This window comes from Hyla sarda, chromosome 11 (assembly GCF_029499605.1).
Source record: "Hyla sarda isolate aHylSar1 chromosome 11, aHylSar1.hap1, whole genome shotgun sequence".
Classification (NCBI taxonomy): domain Eukaryota; kingdom Metazoa; phylum Chordata; class Amphibia; order Anura; family Hylidae; genus Hyla; species Hyla sarda.
This window is the reverse complement of record NC_079199.1, coordinates 103,695,188-103,717,517: the sequence shown is the minus strand read 5'-3', so window position 1 is coordinate 103,717,517 and position 22,330 is coordinate 103,695,188. Positions and strand designations below refer to the sequence as shown.

The window sequence follows — 22,330 nt, the reverse complement described above, 5'->3', positions numbered from 1 at the left end:
ATTATTTTTGCACTGTATGATGGTATTATTTTGGCACTGTATGGTGGTATTATTTTGGCACTGTATGGTGGTATTATTTTTGCACCGTATGATGGTATTATTTTGGCACTGTATGGTGGTATTATTTTGGCACTGTATGGTGGTATTATTTTTGCCCTGTACAGGGGTATCATTTGGTCATTGTATGGCGGTATTATTTTGGCACTGTATGGTAGTATTTTTGCACTGTATGGAGGTATTATTTGTACACTGTAGGGTGGTATCATTTGGTCATTGTATGATGGTATTATTTTGGCACTGTATGGAGGTATTATTTGTACACTGTAGGGTGGTATCATTTGGTCATTGTATGATGGTATTATTTGGTCATTGTGTGGTGGTATTATTTGGTCATTGTGTGGTGGTATTATTTTGGTACTGTATGGTAAGGCTATTGTATGTGGCACTATTTGATACTGATATTTTTATATAGGAATCTTCGGTAAGAGGCATTATTTGATCATGATATGGTGGCGCTATTTATGTTGTACGGTGGTCTTGTTTATGTTGTACGGTGGAATCACATCCATTGTACAGAGCTTTTTTCGTGGCATTAGGTGTTTAGAGTGTTTGGCGGCATTAGTTATAGCAGTGGTCTCCAACCTGCGGACCTCCAGATGTTGCAAAACTACAACTCCCAGCATGCCCGGACAGCCAACGGCTGTCCGGGCATGCTGGGAGTTGTAGTTTTGCAACATCTGGAGGTCCGCAGGTTGGAGACCACTGAGTTATAGCATGTATGCATTATTTGGGTAGAGTATGATAGAACTTTTTACAGTTTATGGCGGTATTGTTTATTTTGTATGGTGGCATTAGGTTCTGTTCCCAGTATTTTATACTGTAATACTTCATTACATGGTGATACCTGCTGGCAGGCGGTGCTGGGCACTAGTAACTCACGTGACGCCGGTAACAGGATGCAGCATTTTTTATGACGTTGCAGGTCGGTGCTGCGTACCATCGGTGCCCAGGTGGTCCTCATGGTGCAGCCCTATGGGGGCGAGTATCAGGGGATACATTTGGGGGGGGGGGGGGGGTCCATGCCTCCTTACAGTATGACAGGGCCGACGTCTAGAGCAGGGCAATGATGGCCGTCACTAGTGGCACGCCTGCAGCGAGGAGACATGGGAGGAACAGACAGGGATTAGCAAGTGTTTTGTTCTCACGTTCTGGCAGCTCCTGTCATGAGGACGGGTCACACGAGTTACTGGCGGCAGAAAAATAGGCTTGGATGGGCAGGTAAAGCAGGAGCCGGGGTCTGGGGGGGGATTTCGCTTTATAACTTTTGGGTTTTGTTCGGGAGCCCTTCTACTTTAATGTTGGCATTAGGTTAATAAGTCACAAAGGGTTAAAGGGGAACTCAGGTGGAAAACTTTTTTTTTTTTTTTTTTTTTTTTAAGAAGTGATGCTAGAAAGTTAAAACAGATTTGTAAATGACTTCTATTAAAAATAATCTTTATCCTTCCAGTACTTTTTGGCAGCTGTATGCTACAGAGGAAATTATTTTCTTTTTTTTTATTTCTTTTTTGTCTTGTCCACAGTGCTCTCTGCTGACACCTCTGTAATCAATCTCTGTTTGCAATGGGGATTTTCTCCTGCTCCGGACAGTTCCTGATACGGACAGCAGGTGACAGCAGAGAGCACTGTGGACAGGACAAAAAAGAAATTAAAGGGGTTATACAGGAAAAAAAACTTTTTTTTTTTTTTAAATAAATCAACTGGCTCCAGAAAGTTAAAGAGATTTGTAAATGACTTCTACAAAAAAAAAATTCTTAATCCTTTCAGTACTTATGAGCTGCTGAAGTTGAGTTGTCCTTTTCCGTCTAAGTGCTCTCTGATGACACCTGTCTCGGAAACTGTCCAGAGTAGAAGCAAATCCCCATAGCAAACCTCTTCTACTCTGTGCAGTTCCCGAGACAAGCAGAGAGGTCAGCAGAGAGCACTGTTGTCAGACAGAAAAGAACAACTCAACTTCAGCAGCTGATAATTATTGGAAGGATTAAGATTTTTTAATAGAAGTAATTAACTTCTGTTTAACTTTCTAGAGCCAGTTGATATATATATATATATATATATATATATATATATATATATATATATAAAAAAAATTTTTCCTGGAATACCCCTTTTAAAAAAAAGAATTTCCTCTGTAACATACAGCTGCTAATAAGTACTGGAAGGGTAAAGATTTTTTAATAGAAGTCATTTACAAATCTGTTTAACTTTCTACTTTCTGGCACCAGTTGATTTAAAAAATAAAAAAATGTTTTCCACCGGAGTACCCCTTTAACTACCAACCAGTGATGCCAACCTGGGCAGTAAGAAGACTGGTAGTACCTGGTGATGCCTTTTTATATGCAAAACTTCCGCTTCTTCATCCAAAGCAATGGGAAGCCTATATAATGTATAAGGGGGGCTCCCGACTCTACGCTGATGGCGAATGTCGGGGGAGGACAGGATTGGGCATGTTGCATTTTAACTACCCGATCCTTTTTTTTTTTAAAGGAAAACCATCACCAAAAGGAGTCTGGTAGCAACTTCCTACCTATCCAGAACACATGCACGCTCAGTTGTGCAGAGCATACATGTGTATAGTGGAATTCATGGAGAGATCCTACGTACAATTTTCTTTTCTTTTTTTTTTTTTAAAAAAAAAGATCTTTGCAACTTTTGCATTTTACTTCATGAGGTTTTCTTACCTGGCCCAATACGTCTCACAACAGCTGAGGGTTTGTTACAATTGTCTTCGATCTCTAGACGATCCTTTTTAATAAACATCCCGGACGTTATCCTTGCACTGATACGTTGTAACATTTGTAAGCGTCAGGAGAAAGACTTGTGCTGCCGAAAAGGGAATTGCCTAGACTGGATGCAATAGTAACAAACCCTCAGCTGCGAGAAGTAAGTTGCGCTTAAAAAAAAAAAAAAAATTATTCATGGACAGAAAACAGATCTTGAAAATGGTGACAAATTGATAAAAGTTACGGAAATAAGAATTTATTGTATAATTATCACGTGGTGGTCTCCAGACCGTGGACCTCAAAGCTGTTGCAAAACTACAACTCCCAGCATGCCCGGACAGCCAACGGCTGTCCGGGCATGCTGGAAGTTGTAGTTTCGCAACAGCTGGAGGTCCACTTTTTGGAGCAATGTAAGGCTGCATGCACACCACGTTTTAGCAATACAGTTCCCGTTTCAGGTTTTTGATGAAAAAAACTGATGCCTCAAAACCTGATTAGGGTGGGTTCACACCACGATTTTGCTATACGGTTTCATAAAAAAAAAAAAAAAACTTATGCAACTGTACTGAAAACCTTGTCCATTGACTTCCCATTCAAAACTGTATGCACCATAATGTATACGGTTGTCTCCGTTTTTCAAACCATACGTTTTTTTTTAACTTTTTTTTTTTCCGGACAGAAAACCGTCAGCCTACCACAGTTTTTGGTCAGGGTGAAAAACCGTATTAAACCGTATACGTTTTTTTTAAACATAGGAGTCAATGGGAACCGTACAGAACTGTATGTGCGTTCGGTTCCATCCGGTTTTTGACTTTGCACAGTTTTTTTTTTTTTTTCTTGGAAAATTTCAATCAAACAAGTGAAACTTTATTCATAATGGAGTGAAAAGTAAAAAAACGGATATTTTTATTTTCTTAAAAAGCGGATGCAACCGGACATCATTTTTCAAACCGTACACGGATTAAATTTAATTTGTACACACGTTTTGATACAGTTTAGTCCGGTTTTTGAGAAATCAGTTTTTTTAATCAAAAACCTGATACAGGAACTGTATAGCAAAAACGTGGTGTGAACCCGGCCTTAAACTGTATCAAAAGGTGTATACAAATTTTACCCCGTATACGGTTTTAAAAAATGATGTCCGGTTGCATCCGTTTTTAAGAAAAAAACTTATATAAGTTTTTAACTTTTCACTCCATTATGAATAAAGTTTCACTTGTTTGATTGAAAAAAACTGTGCAAAGTCAAAAACTGTATGGTGAAAACTGGATGGAACAGTACGCACATACAGTTCTGTACGGTTCCCATTGACTCCCATGTTAAAAAAAAAAAAAACGTATACGTTTCAATACGGTTTTTCAACCGGACCAAAAACTGTGGTCGGCTACGGTTTTGAGTATGGGAAAAAAAAATGACAAAACCGTACAAGACGCAAAATGGACACAACCGGATGTATCTTTTGGTATATGATTTTTAATGGAGAGTCACTGCATACGGTTTTCAATACGATAGTGTACGGTATTCACATTTAAAACGTATTTGTGAATTGTATTGCAAAAACGTGGTGTGAACCCGGCCTAAGCAAGGTGGTGACAGTTGTCCCCCCCCTGTTCGCATGGATTGTTCCATAGGGGGGGGGCTGAATGTGGTGCCTCATTGTATACTGCAACCATTACATTATATGGCTCGTGGGGGGGGGGTTCTGTACACAGACCACTGGTTTTATGGCAGACCATTCTTACGGACCAGTGATCTGTAACTCTGCAGCTGTTGTATAACTATAACTCCCAGCATGCCCTGAGGCCACAGGATGGATGTCATTACTTTCAGCAGATGAAGTCTTCACAACAATGGTTTCCAGATAGCGACTACCGATAGTCTTGGCCCTATATCGTCTACGTCAGCGGACCCCCTAAGGTCACTAGAACGTCTAAGTCTTCGGCCGTTGGCTGCTCGGGCATGCTGGGAGTTGTAGTTTTGCAGCAGCTGGAGGTCCACAGTTTGGAGACACTGGTTGTTCGTTCTGTGCAGTGTCACATTCCTGGACATCAGATGAACCATTCGTTACGTCCACAACATCTCCAGTCAAGCGTCCATTTATAATAAGCTTCCTGCTGGGTGTCTAATCCGAGCTGAGAGGGGTATATACACCGCTGACCAGGAATGTGTCGCCCACCCAGAGACCCCAATCAGTCAGAACATTATAAGTGATCGGACCCCAACCTTATAGTGCTGCACCTCCCCGAGGCCTGGACCCCACAGCCTTGTGGTGTAACCCCTCAGGCCTGGACCCCATAGCCTTGTGGTGTGACTCCCCCAATGTCCCCCCATCCCCCCTACATAAGGCCTGGACCCCATAGCCCTGTGCTGTAACCCCAAAGGCTGTCCGGGCATGCTTGGAGTTGTAGTTTTGCAACAGCTGGAGGAACCCCTGGTTGGGAAACATTGACCTATACTATATACTACTATATAGTCCAACATGCTGGGAGTTGTAGTTTTGCAACAGCTGGAGGCACCCCTGGTTGGGAAACACTGACCTATACTATATACTACTATATAGTCCACCATGCTGGGAGTTGTAGTTTTGCAACAGCTGGAGGCACCCCTGGTTGGGAAACACTGACCTATACTATATACTACTATATAGTCCAACATGCTGGGAGTTGTAGTTTTGCAACAGCTGGAGGAACCCTGGTTGGGAAACACTGACCTATAATATATCCTACTATATAGTCCAACATGCTGGGAGTTGTAGTTTTGCAACAGCTGGAGGCACCCCTGGTTGGGAAACACTGACCTATACTATATACTACTATATAGTCCAACATGCTGGGAGTTGTAGTTTTGCAACAGCTGGAGGCACCCCTGGTTGGGAAACACTGACCTATACTATATACTACTATATAGTCCAACATGCTGGGAGTTGTAGTTTTGCAACAGCTGGAGGCACCCCTGGTTGGGAAACACTGACCTATACTATATACTACTATATAGTCCAACATGCTGGGAGTTGTAGTTTTGCAACAGCTGGAGGCACCCTGGTTGGGAAACACTGACCTATACTATATACTACTATATAGTCCAACATGCTGGGAGTTGTAGTTTTGCAACAGCTGGAGGCACCCTGGTTGGGAAACACTGCTCTAGTGTGTATGGAGGCCTCCTAACTCTCTGAGAGAGAAGGATCGGATTGTTGGATTCAATGCCTGATCCTTTTATTCTGCCTAAAGATAATTTGTCCCCAGAGGTGTCTGGCAGCGGCTTCCTCTGCTCTCCCCATTGGAAGCACACGCTCCTTTGCTCAGCATGCCTATGGGACATTAAAGGTGTACGGCAATCTTTAGTAGTACCTGCGCAGTACATTGTCTCATTCACTACAAACCAATATTAAAGGGGTATTCCAGGAAAAAACTTTTTTTTATATATAAACTGGCTCAAGAAAGTTAAACAGATTTGTAAATTACTTCTATTAAAAAAAATCTTGATCCTCTCAGTACTTATGAGCTGCTGAAGTTTAGTTGCTCTTTTCTGTCTAAGTGCTCTCTGATGACACCTGTCTCGGGAAGCAGAGTAGAAGCAAATCCCCATAGCAAACCTCTTCTACCCTGTGCAGTTCCCAAGACAAGCAGAGATTTCAGCAGAGAGCACTGTTGTCAGACAGAAAAGAACAACTCAACTTCAGCAGCTTATAATTACTGGAAGGGTTAAGATTTTTAATAGAAGTAATTTACAAATCTGCTTAACTTTCTGGAGCCAGTTGATATAAAAAAAAAAGTTTTTTCCTTGAATACCCCTTTGAAGGGTACCACTCATCAAAAAAACTTTTGATATATTATAGATTAATGTATGCAGAATAACTTTACAATTGCATGTTATTAAAAAATATAATTTTCCACTTTGAAGAAATGACCACTAGGGGTCTCCCTACCAGTCCTGGCAGCAAGCATTTCAGACTCATGCTGGAGTCCTAAACACTATGAGCTGCCAGTCTGCTTTGTTCACAAAGGAGAACACTCAGAGCTGCCAGCCTGCTTTGTTCACAGCCTGTTTGGCTGTGAACAAAGCAGGCTGGCAGCTCTGAGTGTTTAGGACTCCAGCATGAGTCAGAAATGCTTGCTGACAGGACTGATCGGGAAAAATACAATAGAAAGAAGCATATTTTTTATTAACATGCGATTGGAAAGTTATTCAACATTCATTAATCTAAAATATATCAAACGTTTATTTGATGAGAGGTCCCCTTTAATACTGAAGAGGCCGGACAGGACAGTATTATGTGGGCTGTATATGACAACATAATCTTTACTCTATATGGTAGTATTACGCACACTTTATATGGCAGTATTATGTGGGCTTTATATGACAGTAAAATCCTTACTCTATATGGCAGTATAATGTGGGCTTTATATGACAGTATAATCCTTACTCTATATGGCAGTATAATGTGGGCTTTGTATGACAGTATAATCCTTACTCTATATGGCAGTATTATGTGGGCTTTGTATGACAGTATAATCCTTACTCTATATGGCAGTATTATGTGGGCTTGATATGACAGTATAATCCTTACTCTATATGGCAGTATTATGTGGGCTTTATATGACAGTATAATCCTTACTCTATATGGCAGTATAATGTGGGCTTTATATGACAGTATAATCCTTACTCTATATGGCAGTATAATGTGGGCTTTGTATGACAGTATAATCCTTACTCTATATGGCAGTATAATGTGGGCTTTGTATGACAGTATAATTCTTACTCTATATGGCAGTATAATGTGGGCTTTATATGACAGTATAATCCTTACTCTATATGGCAGTATAATGTGGGCTTTATATGACAGTATAATCCTTACTCTATATGGCAGTATAATGTGGGCTTTGTATGACAGTATAATCCTTACTCTATATGGCAGTATAATGTGGGCTTTGTATGACAGTATAATTCTTACTCTATATGGCAGTATAATGTGGGCTTTATATGACAGTATAATCCTTACTCTATATGGCAGTATAATGTGGGCTTTGTATGACAGTATAATCCTTACTCTATATGGCAGTATAATGTGGGCTTTGTATGACAGTATAATCCTTACTCTATATGGCAGTATTATGTGGGCTTTGTATGACAGTATAATCCTTACTCTATATGGCAGTATTATGTGGGCTTGATATGACAGTATAATCCTTACTCTATATGGCAGTATTATGTGGGCTTTATATGACAGTATAATCCTTACTCTATATGGCAGTATAATGTGGGCTTTATATGACAGTATAATCCTTACTCTATATGGCAGTATAATGTGGGCTTTGTATGACAGTATAATCCTTACTCTATATGGCAGTATTATGTGGGCTTTGTATGACAGTATAATCCTTACTCTATATGGCAGTATTATGTGGGCTTGATATGACAGTATAATCCTTACTCTATATGGCAGTATTATGTGGGCTTTATATGACAGTATAATCCTTACTCTATATGGCAGTATAATGTGGGCTTTGTATGACAGTATAATCCTTACTCTATATGGCAGTATTATGTGGGCTTTGTATGACAGTATAATCCTTACTCTATAATGCAGTATTATGTGGCCTATAGATGACAGTATCATTCTTACTCTATATGGCAGTAGTATGTAGGCTTTGTATGACAGTATAATCCTTACTCTATAATGCAGTATTATGTGGGCCATCTATGACAGTATAATCCTTACTCTATATGGCAGTATTATGTGGGCTTTATATGACAGTATAATCCTTACTCTATATGGCAGTATTATGTGGGCTTTATATGACAGTATAATTCTTACTCTATATGACAGTATAATCCTTACTCTATATGGCAGTATTATGTGGGCTATAGATGACAGTATCATTCTTACTCTATATGGCAGTAGTATGTTGGCTTTGTATGGCAGTACAATCCTTACTCTATGTGGCAGTATTATGTGGGCCTTCTATGACAGTATAATCCTTACTCTATATGGCAGTATTATGTGGGCTTTATATGACAGTATAATCCTTACTCTATATGGCAGTATTATGTGGGCTGTATATGACAACATATATGGACATTTATCAACGGGTTTAGTCAGGTTTTCTTTACTATAATTGTCGCAAAATTGTCGCAACTGCGACTACACGATTTTTCGTGCGACATTTTGACTGGAAAGCGAGAAAAGCAAGTTTTCCTAAAATTTACTATGTAGTAATAATTTTAAAATGGACTACGGGTAGTCAGGTATTTATTAACTGCGACAGTCGCAACTGCGCAAAAAAAAGTCGCAACAGCGTTAAAAATTGACTAAATTTACTCCAGCTCAAACATGGAGCAGAAAAAGCTACGACCAAAGTAAAAAAGGAAAAATTGCTTACGTGAAAGAAAATGATCAACAAGCTGAAAGCAGTTGATAAATAAGTCGCACATAAGCAAAAAAAAGTAAGGAAAAAAATTACTAAAAAAAAGAATACATAAGGAAACATTGATAAATGTCCCTCATAATCTTTACTCTATATGGCAGTATTACGCACACTTTATATGACGGTATTATGGGGGCTGTATATGTAGTTAAATCTTAATTCTATATTAGTAGTATTATGTGGGCTTTATATGACAGTATAATTCTTACTCTATATGGCAGTATTATGTGGGCTTTATATGACAGTATAATCCTTACTCTATATGGCAGTATAATGTGGGCTTTGTATGACAATATAATCCTTACTCTATATGGCAGTATTATGTGGGCTTTGTATGACAGTATAATCCTTACTCTATATTGCAGTATTATGTGGGCTATAGATGACAGTATCATTCTTACTCTATATGGCAGTAGTATGTAGGCTTTGTATGACAGTATAATCCTTACTCTATAATGCAGTATTATGTGGGCCTTCTATGACAGTTTAATCCTTACTCTATATGGCAGTATTATGTGGGCTTTATATGACAGTATAATCCTTACTCTATATGGCAGTATTATGTGGGCTTTATATGACAGTATAATCCTTACTCTATATGGCAGTATTATGTGGGCTTTGTATGACAGTATAATCCTTACTCTATATGGCAGTATTATGTGGCCTATAGATAACAGTATCATTCTTACTCTATATGGCAGTAGTATGTAGGCTTTGTATGACAGTATAATCCTTACTCTATAATGCAGTATTATGTGGGCCTTCTATGACAGTATAATCCTTACTCTATATGGCAGTATTATGTGGGCTTTATATGACAGTATAATCCTTACTCTATATGGCAGTATTATGTGGGCTTTATATGACAGTATAATTCTTACTCTATATGGCAGTATTATGTGGGCTTTATATGACAGTATAATCCTTACTCTATATGGCAGTATTATGTGGGCTTTATATGACAGTATAATTCTTACTCTATATGGCAGTATTATGTGGGCTTTATATGATGATATTATGGTAGTATAATCCTCACTGTATAGGGTAGTATTATGGGCAGTGTATAATATTCACTCTGTGTGGCAGTATTGTGTGCATAGTATGACAATATTATACTGTATGGGTTTTATATGGTAGTATAATCTAAATTCTATGTGTAGGTATAACGTGGGCTATATTTAATTTCTATCATTTTCGCTTTATATGGTGACGTTATATGGGCTGTATATGGTAATACAATTTTCACACAATATGGTAGTAAACTTTTTACACTATATTGCAGAACTATGTGGGCTGTATATTAAAGTATAATCTTTGCTCTATATGGCAGTATTATGTGGGCTTTATATGATGATATTATGGCAGTATAATCCTCACTGTATAGGGTAGTATTATGGGCAGTGTATAATCTTTGCTCTATATGGCAGTATTATGGGAGTCATATATGATATTACAAAAATTGGCCTATATGGCAGTGTTATGTGGTCTGTATATGGTAGCAGGTATCATTTTGTATATGGTACTATAATTTGAAATATAGAGCAGTATTATATGGACTGCATATAGCAGTATAATTTTCGGACCTTATGGTGGTATTTTCTTGACTGTATATGGTAGTATTATTTTCACACTGTAAGGTGGCATTACTTTAATATAATCGTCCTACTATTTGACTGTATTGTGTAAGCTGTATATGGCAGTATTATCTTAGTGGAATCTATGGTGGCATTATAAGATAGTATTACCATCTTGGCACTATATGGTGGTATTACATTAATATAATTGTCTTATAATACTGCCATATACAGCTTACACAATACAGCCATATAGTAAGACGATTATATTAATGTAATACCACCATATAGTGCCAAGATGGTAATCCTACCTTATAATGCCACCATAGATACCACTAAGATAATACAGCTTACACAATACAGCCATATAGTCTTAGTGGTATCTATGGTGGCATTATAAGGTAGGATTACCATCTTGGCACTATATGGTGGTATTACATTAATAATATAATCATCTTACTATATGGCTATATTATGTAATCTATATATGGCAGTATTATCTTAGTGGTATCTATGGTGGCATTATAAGGTAGGATTACCATCTTGGCACTATATGGTGGTATTACATTAATATAATCGTCTTCCTATATGGCTATATTATGTATGCTGTATATGGCAGTATTATCTTAGTGGTATCTATGGTGGCATTATAAGGTAGGATTACCATCTTGGCACTATATGGTGGTATTACATTAATATAATCGTCTTACTATATGGCTGTATTGTGTAAGCTGTATATGGCAGTATTATCTTAGTGGTATCTATGGTGGCATTATAAGGTAGTATTATCTAGGAACTATATGGTGGTATTACATTAATAATATAATCATCTTACTATATGGCTGTATTGTGTAAGCTGTATATGGCAGTATTATCTTAGTGGTATCTATGGTGGCATTATAAGGTAGTATTACCATCTTGGCACTATATGGTGGTATTACATTAATATAATCGTCTTCCTATATGGCTATATTATGTATGCTGTATATGGCAGTATTATCTTAGTGGTATCTATGGTGGCATTATAAGGTAGGATTACCATCTTGGCACTATATGGTGGTATTACATTAATATAATCGTCTTACTATATGGCTGTATTGTGTAAGCTGTATATGGCAGTATTATCTTAGTGGTATCTATGGTGGCATTATAAGTTAGTATTACCATCTTGGCACTATATGGTGGTATTACATTAATATAATCGTCTTACTATATGGCTGTATTATGTAAGCTGTCTATAGCAGTACTATGTAAGCATGGCGGTATTTTGTAAGATGAAATTACTAGTTATTAGAAAACCAACGTGAATTATTATCCTCTCCAACATGACTACCGCACTATAGTTGCACGTATGTGCTGCACGTGGCGTTGTGTGTGGCCGTGGATTGCTGAGGAAGATGAGGAGTGGATCCTATGGAAGACGTAAGATCCTGGCGGTACCAGGGATCCTTTATCATGAATGTCAGGTGAAGACATAGGAAACTCCTCCAGTATGTGAGCTGCAGCACACGGGTACATCCTGCCCCCTAGTGGCTGTTTCGGAGAAATACAATGATGATGTCTCATCTGTCTAGAACAGTGCTCCTCAACAGCTCTCCAGCTGTGGCTAAACTATAGTCCCATTGACTGCCGAAGGCCGAAGGCAGTCAATGGGACTATAGTTTAGCCACAGCTGGAGAGCTGTTGAGGAGCACTGTTCTAGACAGATGAGATATCAGAGCATGATGGGTGTTGTAGTTTCTGCAACAGCTGGGGGCCACAGTTTGAGGGCCACTGTTCTAGAATCTTGTAGCTCTCAGTATGGTGCCCCAGAATATGACCAATCACTCCCCCTCCCCCCCTGGCAGCGCCCGCACAACACTTGGTGATGATGTCATTGTCCCTTAAAGGGGTACTCTTCTGATAAACATTTTTTATTTTTATTTTTTTAAATCAACTGGTGACAGAAAATGAAACAGATTTGTAAATTACTTCTATTTAAAAAAAAAAAAAAAAAAAAAAAAAGAAGCTAATCCTTCCAGTACTTATCAGCTGCTGTATGCTCCACAGGAAGTTGTGTAGTTCTTTTCTGTCATATAAAGCCCACATAATACTGCCACATAGAGTAAGGATTATACTGTCATATAAAGCCCACATAATACCGTCATATAGAGTAAGGATTATACTGTCATATCAAGCCCACATAATACTGCCACATAGAGTAAAGATTATACTGTCATATCAAGCCCACATAATACTGCCATATAGAGTAAGGATTATACTGTCATATCAAGCCCACATAATACTGCTATATAGAGTAAGGATTATACTGTCATATAAAGCCCACATAATACTGCCATATAGAGTAAGGATTATACTGTCATATAGAGCACACATAATACTGCCAAATAGAGTAAAGATTATACTGTCATATCAAGCCCACATAATACTTCCATATAGAGTAAGGATTATACTGTCATATCAAACCCACATAATACTGCCATATAGAGTAAGGATTATACTGTCATATAAAGCCCACATAATACTGCCATATAGAGTAAGGATTACACTGTCATATAAAGCCCACATAATACTGCCATATAGAGTAAGGATTATACTGTCATATCAAGCCCACATAATACTGCCACATAGAGTAAGGATTATACTGTTATATCAAGCCCACATAATACTGCCATATAGAGTAAGGATTATACTTTCATATCAAGCCCACATAATACTGTCATATAGAGTAAGGATTATACTGTCATATCAAGCCCACATAATACTGTCATATAGAGTAAGGATTATACTGTCATATCAAACCCACATAATACTGTCATATAGAGTAAGGATTATACTGTCATATATAGCCCACATAATACTGCCATATAGAGTAAGGATTATACTGTCATATAAAGCCCACATAATACTGCCATATAGAGTAAGGATTACACTGTCATATAAAGCCCACATAATACTGCCATATAGAGTAAGGATTATACTGTCATATCAAGCCCACATAATACTGCCACATAGAGTAAGGATTATACTGTCATATCAAGCCCACATAATACTGCCATATAGAGTAAGGATTATACTGTCATATCAAGCCCACATAATACTGCCACATAGAGTAAGGATTATACTGTCATATCAAGCCCACATAATACTGCCATATAGAGTAAGGATTATACTGTCATATCAAGCCCACATAATACTGTCATATAGAGTAAGGATTATACTGTCATATAAAGCCCACATAATACTGCCATATAGAGTAAGGATCACACTGTCATATCAAGCCCACATAATACTGCCACATAGAGTAAGGATTATACTGTCACATCAAGCCCACATAATACTGCCATATAGAGTAAGGATTATACTGTCATATAAAGCCCACATAATACTGTCATATCAAGCCCACATAATACTGCCATATAGAGTAAGGATTATACTGTCATATAAAGCCCACATAATACTGCCATATAGAGTAAGGATTACACTGTCATATAAAGCCCACATAATACTGCCATATAGAGTAAGGATTATACTGTCATATAAAGCCCACATAATACTGTCATATCAAGCCCACATAATACTGCCATATAGAGTAAGGATTATACTGTCATATAAAGCCCACATAATACTGCCATATAGAGTAAGGATTACACTGTCATATAAAGCCCACATAATACTGCCATATAGAGTAAGGATTATACTGTCATATCAAGCCCACATAATACTGCCACATAGAGTAAGGATTATACTGTCATATCAAGCCCACATAATACTGCCATATAGAGTAAGGATTATACTGTCATATCAAGCCCACATAATACTGCCATATAGAGTAAGGATTACACTGTCATATCAAGCCCACATAATACTGCCACATAGAGTAAGGATTATACTGTCACATCAAGCCCACATAATACTGCCACATAGAGTAAGGATTATACTGTCATATCAAGCCCACATAATACTGTCATATAGAGTAAGGATTATACTGTCATATCAAGCCCACATAATACTGTCATATAGAGTAAGGATTATACTGTCATATAAAGCCCACATAATACTGCCATATAGAGTAAGGATTACACTGTCATATCAAGCCCACATAATACTGCCACATAGAGTAAGGATTATACTGTCACATCAAGCCCACATAATACTGTCATATAGAGTAAGGATTATACTGTCATATCAAGCCCACATAATACTGTCATATAGAGTAAGGATTATACTGTCATATCAAGCCCACATAATACTGCCATATAGAGTAAGGATTATACTTTCATATCAAGCCCACATAATAGTGTCATATAGAGTAAGGATTATACTGTCATATCAAGCCAACATAATACTGCCATATAGAGAAGGATTATACTTTCATATCAAGCCCACATAATACTGCAATATAGAGCCTATACAATTATTACTTATTATCCTGCAGGTGAATCTGGAGCAGCGCAGATGTCCCCGCGGTGCAGACGAGACGTAACGGGCGCTATGTACGGTACATGTCACCCTCCCCGGGGATGCAGCTTGTGATCCTTCAGAGTACCAGGCGGTATGTATACCTATCCTTATTATGTACAGTATATGTCATCCTCCTCCATAGTATTAGGCGGTATATATACACCTATGATTACTATGTACAGTATATGTCACCCTCCTCCACAGTATTAGGCGGTATATATACCTATGATTACTATGTACAGTATATGTCCTCCTCCTCCACAGTATTAGGCGGTATGTATACCTATCCTTACTATGTACAGTATATGTCATCCTCCTCCACAGTATTAGGCGGTATATATATCTATGATTACTATGTACAGTATATGTCACCCTCCTCCACAGTATTAGGCGGTATATATACCTATCCTTACTATGTACAGTATATGTCACCCTCCTCCACAGTATTAGGCGGTATATATACCTATGATTACTATGTACAGTATGTCACCCTCCTCCACAGTATTAGGCGGTATGTCTACCTATGATTACTATTTACAGTATATGTCACCCTCCTCCACAGTATTAGGCGGTATATATACCTATGATTACTATGTACAGTATATGTCTCTCTCCTCCACAGTATTAGGCGGTATATATACCTATGATTACTATGTACAGTATATGTCACCCTCCTCCACAGTATTAGGCGGTATATATATACCTTTGATTACTATGTACAGTATATGTCACCCTCCTCCACAGTATTAGGCGGTATATATACCTATGATTACTATGTACAGTATATGTCACCTCCTCCACAGTATTAGGCGGTATATATACCTATGATTACTATGTACAGTATATGTCACCCTCCTCCACAGTATTAGGAGGTATATATATACCTATGATTACTATGTACAGTATATGTCACCCTCCTCCACAGTATTAGGCGGTATATATATACCCATGATTACTATGTACAGTATATGTCACCCTCCTCCACAGTATTAGGCGGTATATATACCTATGATTACTATGTACAGTATATGTCACCCTCCTCCACAGTATTAGGCGGTATATATACCCATGATTACTATGTACAGTATATGTCACCCTCCTCCACAGTATTAGGCGGTATATATACCTATGATTACTATGTACAGTATATGTCACCCTCCTCCACAGTATTAGGCGGTATATATACCTATGATTACTATTTACAGTATATGTCACCCTCCTCCACAGTATTAGGCGGTATGTATACCTATCTTTACTATGTACAGTATATGTCACCTCCTCCACAGTATTAGGCGGTATATATACCTATGATTACTATGTACAGTATATGTCACCCTCCTTCACAGTATTAGGCGGTATATATACCTATGATTACTATGTACGGTATATGTCACCCTCCTCCACAGTATTAGGCGGTATATATACACCTATGATTACTATGTACAGTATATGTCACCCTCCTCCACAGTATTAGGCGGTATATATACCTATCATCACTATGTACAGTATATGTCACCCTCCTCCACAGTATTAGGCGGTATATATATACCTATCCTTACTATGTACAGTATATGTCACCCTCCTCCACAGTATTAGGCGGTATATATACCTATCATTACTATGTACAGTATATGTCACCCTCCTCCACAGTATTAGGCGGTATATATATACCTATCCTTACTATATACAGTATATGTCCCCCTCCTCCACAGTATTAGGCGGTATATATATACCTATGATTACTATGTACAGTATATGTCACCTCCTCCACAGTATTAGGCGGTATATATACCTATGATTACTATGTACAGTATATGTCACCCTCCTCCACAGTATTAGGCGGTATATATACCTATGATTACTATGTACAGTAGATGTCACCCTCCTCCACAGTATTAGGCGGTATATATATACATATGATTACTATGTACAGTATATGTCACCCTCCTCCACAGTATTAGGCGGTATACATACCTATGATTACTATGTACAGTATATGTCTCCCTCCTCCAGAGTATTAGGCGGTATATATACCTATGATTACTATGTACAGTATATGTCACCCTCCTCCACAGTATTAGGCGGTATATATACCTATGATTACTATGTACAGTATATGTCTCCCTCCTCCACAGTATTAGGCGGTATATATACCTATGATTACTATATACAGTATATGTCATCCTCCTCCACAGTATTAGGCGGTATATATATACCTATGATTACTATGTACAGTATATGTCACCCTCCTCCACAGTATTAGGCGGTATATATACCTATGATTACTATGTACAGTATATGTCACCCTCCTCCACAGTATTAGGCGGTATATATATATCTATGATTACTATGTACAGTATATGTCACCCTCCTCCACAGTATTAGGCGGTATATATACCTATCCTTACTATGTACAGTATATGTCACCCTCCTCCACAATATTAGGCGGTATATATACCTATGATTACTATGTACAGTATATGTCACCTCCTCCACAGTATTAGGCGGTATATATACCTATGATTACTATGTACAGTATATGTCACCCTCTTCCACAGTATTAGGCGGTATATATATACCTATGATTACTATGTACAGTATATGTCACCCTCCTCCACAGTATTAGGTGGTATATATATACCTATCCTTACTATGTACAGTATATGTCACCCTCCTGCACAGTATTAGGCGGTATATATACCTATGATTACTATGTACAGTATATGTCACCCTCCTCCACAGTATTAGGCGGTATGTATACCTATCTTTACTATGTACAGTATATGTCACCTCCTCCACAGTATTAGGCGGTATATATACTGTCACGATGCCGGCTGGCAGGTAGTGGATCCTCTGTGCCAGAGAGGGATTGGCGTGGACCGTGCTAGTGGACCGGTTCTAAGCCACTACTGGTTTTCACCAGAGCCCGCCGCAAAGCGGGATGGTCTTGCTGCGGCGGTAGTGACCAGGTCGTATCCACTAGCAACGGCTCACCTCTCTGGCTGCTGAAGATAGGCGCGGTACAAGGGAGTAGGCAAAAGCAAGGTCGGACGTAGCAGAAGGTCGGGGCAGGCAGCAAGGATCGTAGTCAGGGGCAACGGCAGAAGGTCTGGAAACACAGGCAAGGAACACACAAGGAACGCTTTCACTGGCACTAAGGCAACAAGATCCGGCAAGGGAGTGCAGGGGAAGTGAGGTGATATAGGGAAGTGCACAGGTGAACACACTAATTGGGACCACTGCGCCAATCAGCGGCGCAGTGGCCCTTTAAATCGCAGAGACCCCGGCGCGCGCGCGCCCTAGGGAGCGGGGCCGCGCGCGCCGGGACAGAACAGACGGAGAGCGGGTCAGGTAGGGGAGCCGGGGTGCGCATCGCGAGCGGGCGCTACCCGCATCGCGAATCGCATCCCGGCTGGCAGCGGAATCGCAGCGCCCCGGGTCAGAGGACGTGACCGGAGCGCTGCCGCGGGGAGAGTGAAGCGAGCGCTCCGGGGAGGAGCGGGGACCCGGAGCGCTCGGCGTAACAGTACCCCCCCCCCTTGGGTCTCCCCCTCTTCTTAGAGCCTGAGAACCTGAGGAGCAGACTTTTGTCTAGGATGTTGTCCTCAGGTTCCCAGGATCTCTCTTCAGGACCACAACCCTCCCAGTCCACTAAAAAAAATTTTTTCCCTCTGACCTTTTTGGCAGCTAAAATTTCTTTGACCGAGAAGATGTCCGAGGAGCCGGAAACAGGAGTGGGAGGAACAGATTTGGGAGAAAAACGGTTGAGGATGAGTGGTTTGAGAAGAGAGACGTGAAAGGCATTAGGGATACGAAGAGAGGGAGGAAGAAGAAGTTTATAAGAGACAGGATTAATTTGACACAAAATTTTGAAAGGACCAAGATAGCGTGGTCCCAACTTGTAGCTAGGGACACGGAAGCGGACATATTTAGCGGAGAGCCATACCTTGTCTCCAGGGGAAAAAACGGGGGGAGCTCTTCTTTTCTTATCCGCGAACCTCTTCATGCGTGATGAAGCCTGTAAGAGAGAATTTTGGGTCTCTCTCCATATGATGGAAAGGTCACGAGAAATTTCATCCACAGCGGGCAGACCAGAGGGCAAGGGGGTAGGGAGGGGGGGAAGAGGGTGACGGCCGTACACCACGAAAAATGGGGATTTGGAGGAAGACTCAGAGACCCTGAAGTTATACGAGAATTCGGCCCATGGGAGGAGATCTGCCCAGTCATCCTGGCGGGAGGAAACAAAATGTCGCAAATAATCACCCAAGATCTGGTTAATCCTTTCTACTTGTCCATTGGACTGGGGATGATATGCAGAAGAAAAATTTAATTTAATCTTGAGTTGTTTACAGAGAGCCCTCCAGAATTTAGACACGAATTGGACGCCTCTATCCGAGACAATCTGCGTAGGCAACCCGTGAAGACGAAAAATGTGTACAAAAAATTGTTTAGCCAACTGAGGCGCAGAAGGAAGACCAGGAAGAGGGATGAAATGTGCCATTTTGGAGAATCGATCAACGACCACCCAAATAACAGTGTTGCCACGGGAAGGGGGTAAATCAGTAATAAAATCCATACCAATCAGAGACCAAGGCTGTTCGGGGACAGGCAGAGGATGAAGAAAACCAGCGGGCTTCTGGCGAGGAGTCTTATCCCGGGCACAGATAGTGCAGGCTCGCACAAAGTCCACAACATCCATCTCCAGAGTCGGCCACCAATAGAAGCGGGAGATGAGTTGCACAGATTTCTTGATACCCGCATGACCTGCGAGATGGGAGGAGTGACCCCATTTGAGGATTCCGAGGCGTCGGCGTGGAGAAACAAAGGTCTTTCCTGGAGGAGTCTGCCTGATGGAGGCAGGAGAAGTGGAGATCAGGCAGTCAGGTGGAATGATGTGTTGCGGAGAGAGTTCAACTTCTGAGGCATCCGAGGAACGAGAGAGAGCATCGGCCCTAATGTTCTTATCGGCAGGACGAAAGTGAATCTCAAAATTAAATCGGGCAAAGAACAGAGACCACCGGGCCTGGCGAGGATTCAGCCGTTGGGCAGACTGGAGGTAGGAGAGGTTCTTGTGGTCGGTGTAGATAATAACAGGAGAACTTGATCCCTCCAGCAGATGCCTCCATTCCTCAAGTGCTAATTTAATGGCTAGAAGCTCTCGATCCCCGATGGAGTAGTTCCTCTCCGCTGGAGAGAAGGTCCTAGAGAAAAAACCACAAGTGACAGCATGCCCGGAAGAATTTTTTTGTAGAAGAACAGCACCAGCTCCCACTGAGGAGGCATCAACCTCCAATAGGAAGGGTTTAGATGGGTCAGGTCTGGAGAGGACGGGAGCCGAAGAAAAGGCAGACTTGAGTCGTTTAAAGGCGTCTTCTGCTTGAGGAGGCCAGGACTTGGGATCAGCATTTTTTTTGGTTAAAGCCACGATAGGAGCCACAATGGTAGAAAAATGTGGAATAAATTGCCTGTAATAATTGGCGAACCCCAAAAAGCGTTGGATAGCACGGAGTCCGGAGGGGCGTGGCCAATCTAAGACGGCAGAGAGTTTGTCTGGATCCATCTGTAGTCCCTGGCCAGAGACCAAATATCCTAGAAAAGGAAGAGATTGGCATTCAAACAGACATTTCTCAATTTTGGCATAGAGTTGGTTGTCACGAAGTCTCTGAAGAACCATACGGACATGCTGGCGGTGTTCTTCTAGATTGGCAGAAAAAATTAGGATATCGTCCAGATATACAACAACACAGGAGTATAACAGATCACGAAAAATTTCATTGACAAAGTCTTGGAAGACGGCAGGGGCGTTGCACAGGCCAAAGGGCATGACCAGATACTCAAAGTGTCCATCTCTGGTGTTAAATGCCGTTTTCCACTCGTCCCCCTCTCTGATGCGGATGAGGTTATAGGCGCCTCTTAAGTCCAATTTAGTGAAGATGTGGGCACCTTGGAGGCGATCAAAGAGTTCAGAGATGAGGGGTAAGGGGTAGCGGTTCTTAACCGTGATTTTATTAAGACCGCGGTAGTCAATGCAAGGACGTAGGGAGCCATCTTTTTTGGACACAAAGAAAAATCCGGCTCCGGCAGGAGAGGAGGATTTACGGATAAAGCCCTTTTTTAGATTCTCCTGGACGTATTCGGACATGGCAAGAGTCTCTGGGGCAGAGAGAGGATAAATTCTGCCCCGGGGTGGAGTAGTGCCCGGGAGGAGGTCGATAGGGCAATCATAAGGCCTGTGAGGAGGTAGAGTCTCAGCTTGTTTTTTGCAGAAAACATCCGCGAAGTCCATATAGGCCTTAGGGAGACCGGTTACTGGAGGAACCACGGAGTCACGGCAAGGGTTACTGGGAACCGGTTTTAGACAGTTCTTGGAACAAGAGGACCCCCAACTCTTGATCTCCCCAGTGGACCAATCCAGGGTAGGGGAATGAAGTTGAAGCCAGGGAAGTCCAAGGAGAATTTCCGAGGTGCAATTGGGGAGGACCAAAAGTTCAATCCTCTCATGATGAGATCCGATGCTCATAAGAAGGGGCTCCGTGCGGAAACGTATGGTACAGTCCAATCTTTCATTATTTACACAATTGATGTAGAGGGGTCTGGCGAGACTGGTCACCGGGATGTTGAACCTGTTGACGAGTGAGGCCAAAATAAAATTTCCTGCAGATCCGGAGTCCAAGAAGGCCACTGTAGAGAAGGAGAAGGCAGAGGCAGACATCCGCACAGGCACAGTAAGACGTGGAGAAGCAGAGTAGACATCAAGGACTGTCTCACCTTTGTGCGGAGTCAGCGTACGTCTTTCCAGGCGGGGAGGACGGATAGGACAATCTCTCAGGAAGTGTTCGGTACTAGCACAGTACAGGCAGAGGTTCTCCATACGGCGTCGTGTCCTCTCTTGAGGTGTCAGGCGAGACCGGTCGACCTGCATAGCCTCCACGGCGGGAGGCACAGGAACAGATTGCAGGGGACCAGAGGAGAGAGGAGCCGAGGAGAAGAAACGCCTCGTGCGAACAGAGTCCATATCTTGGCGGAGTTCCTGACGCCTTTCGGAAAAACGCATGTCAATGCGAGTGGCTAGGTGAATAAGTTC

The 22,330-nt window shown here is 40.8% G+C and overlaps 1 protein-coding gene across 3 annotated transcripts in view; it reads left to right on the top strand.

Moving 5' to 3' along the window:
- The window catches only part of ARHGEF2 (Rho/Rac guanine nucleotide exchange factor 2), a 157,062-nt gene that overhangs the window by 48,201 nt on the left and 86,531 nt on the right, over nt 1–22,330 (top strand). For all 3 annotated transcript variants that reach the window (XM_056546930.1, XM_056546928.1, XM_056546929.1), the window contains exon 2: nt 15,221–15,337. The gene's annotated coding sequence lies outside the window, so the exon portion shown is untranslated. The remainder of the gene's footprint in view (nt 1–15,220; nt 15,338–22,330) is intronic.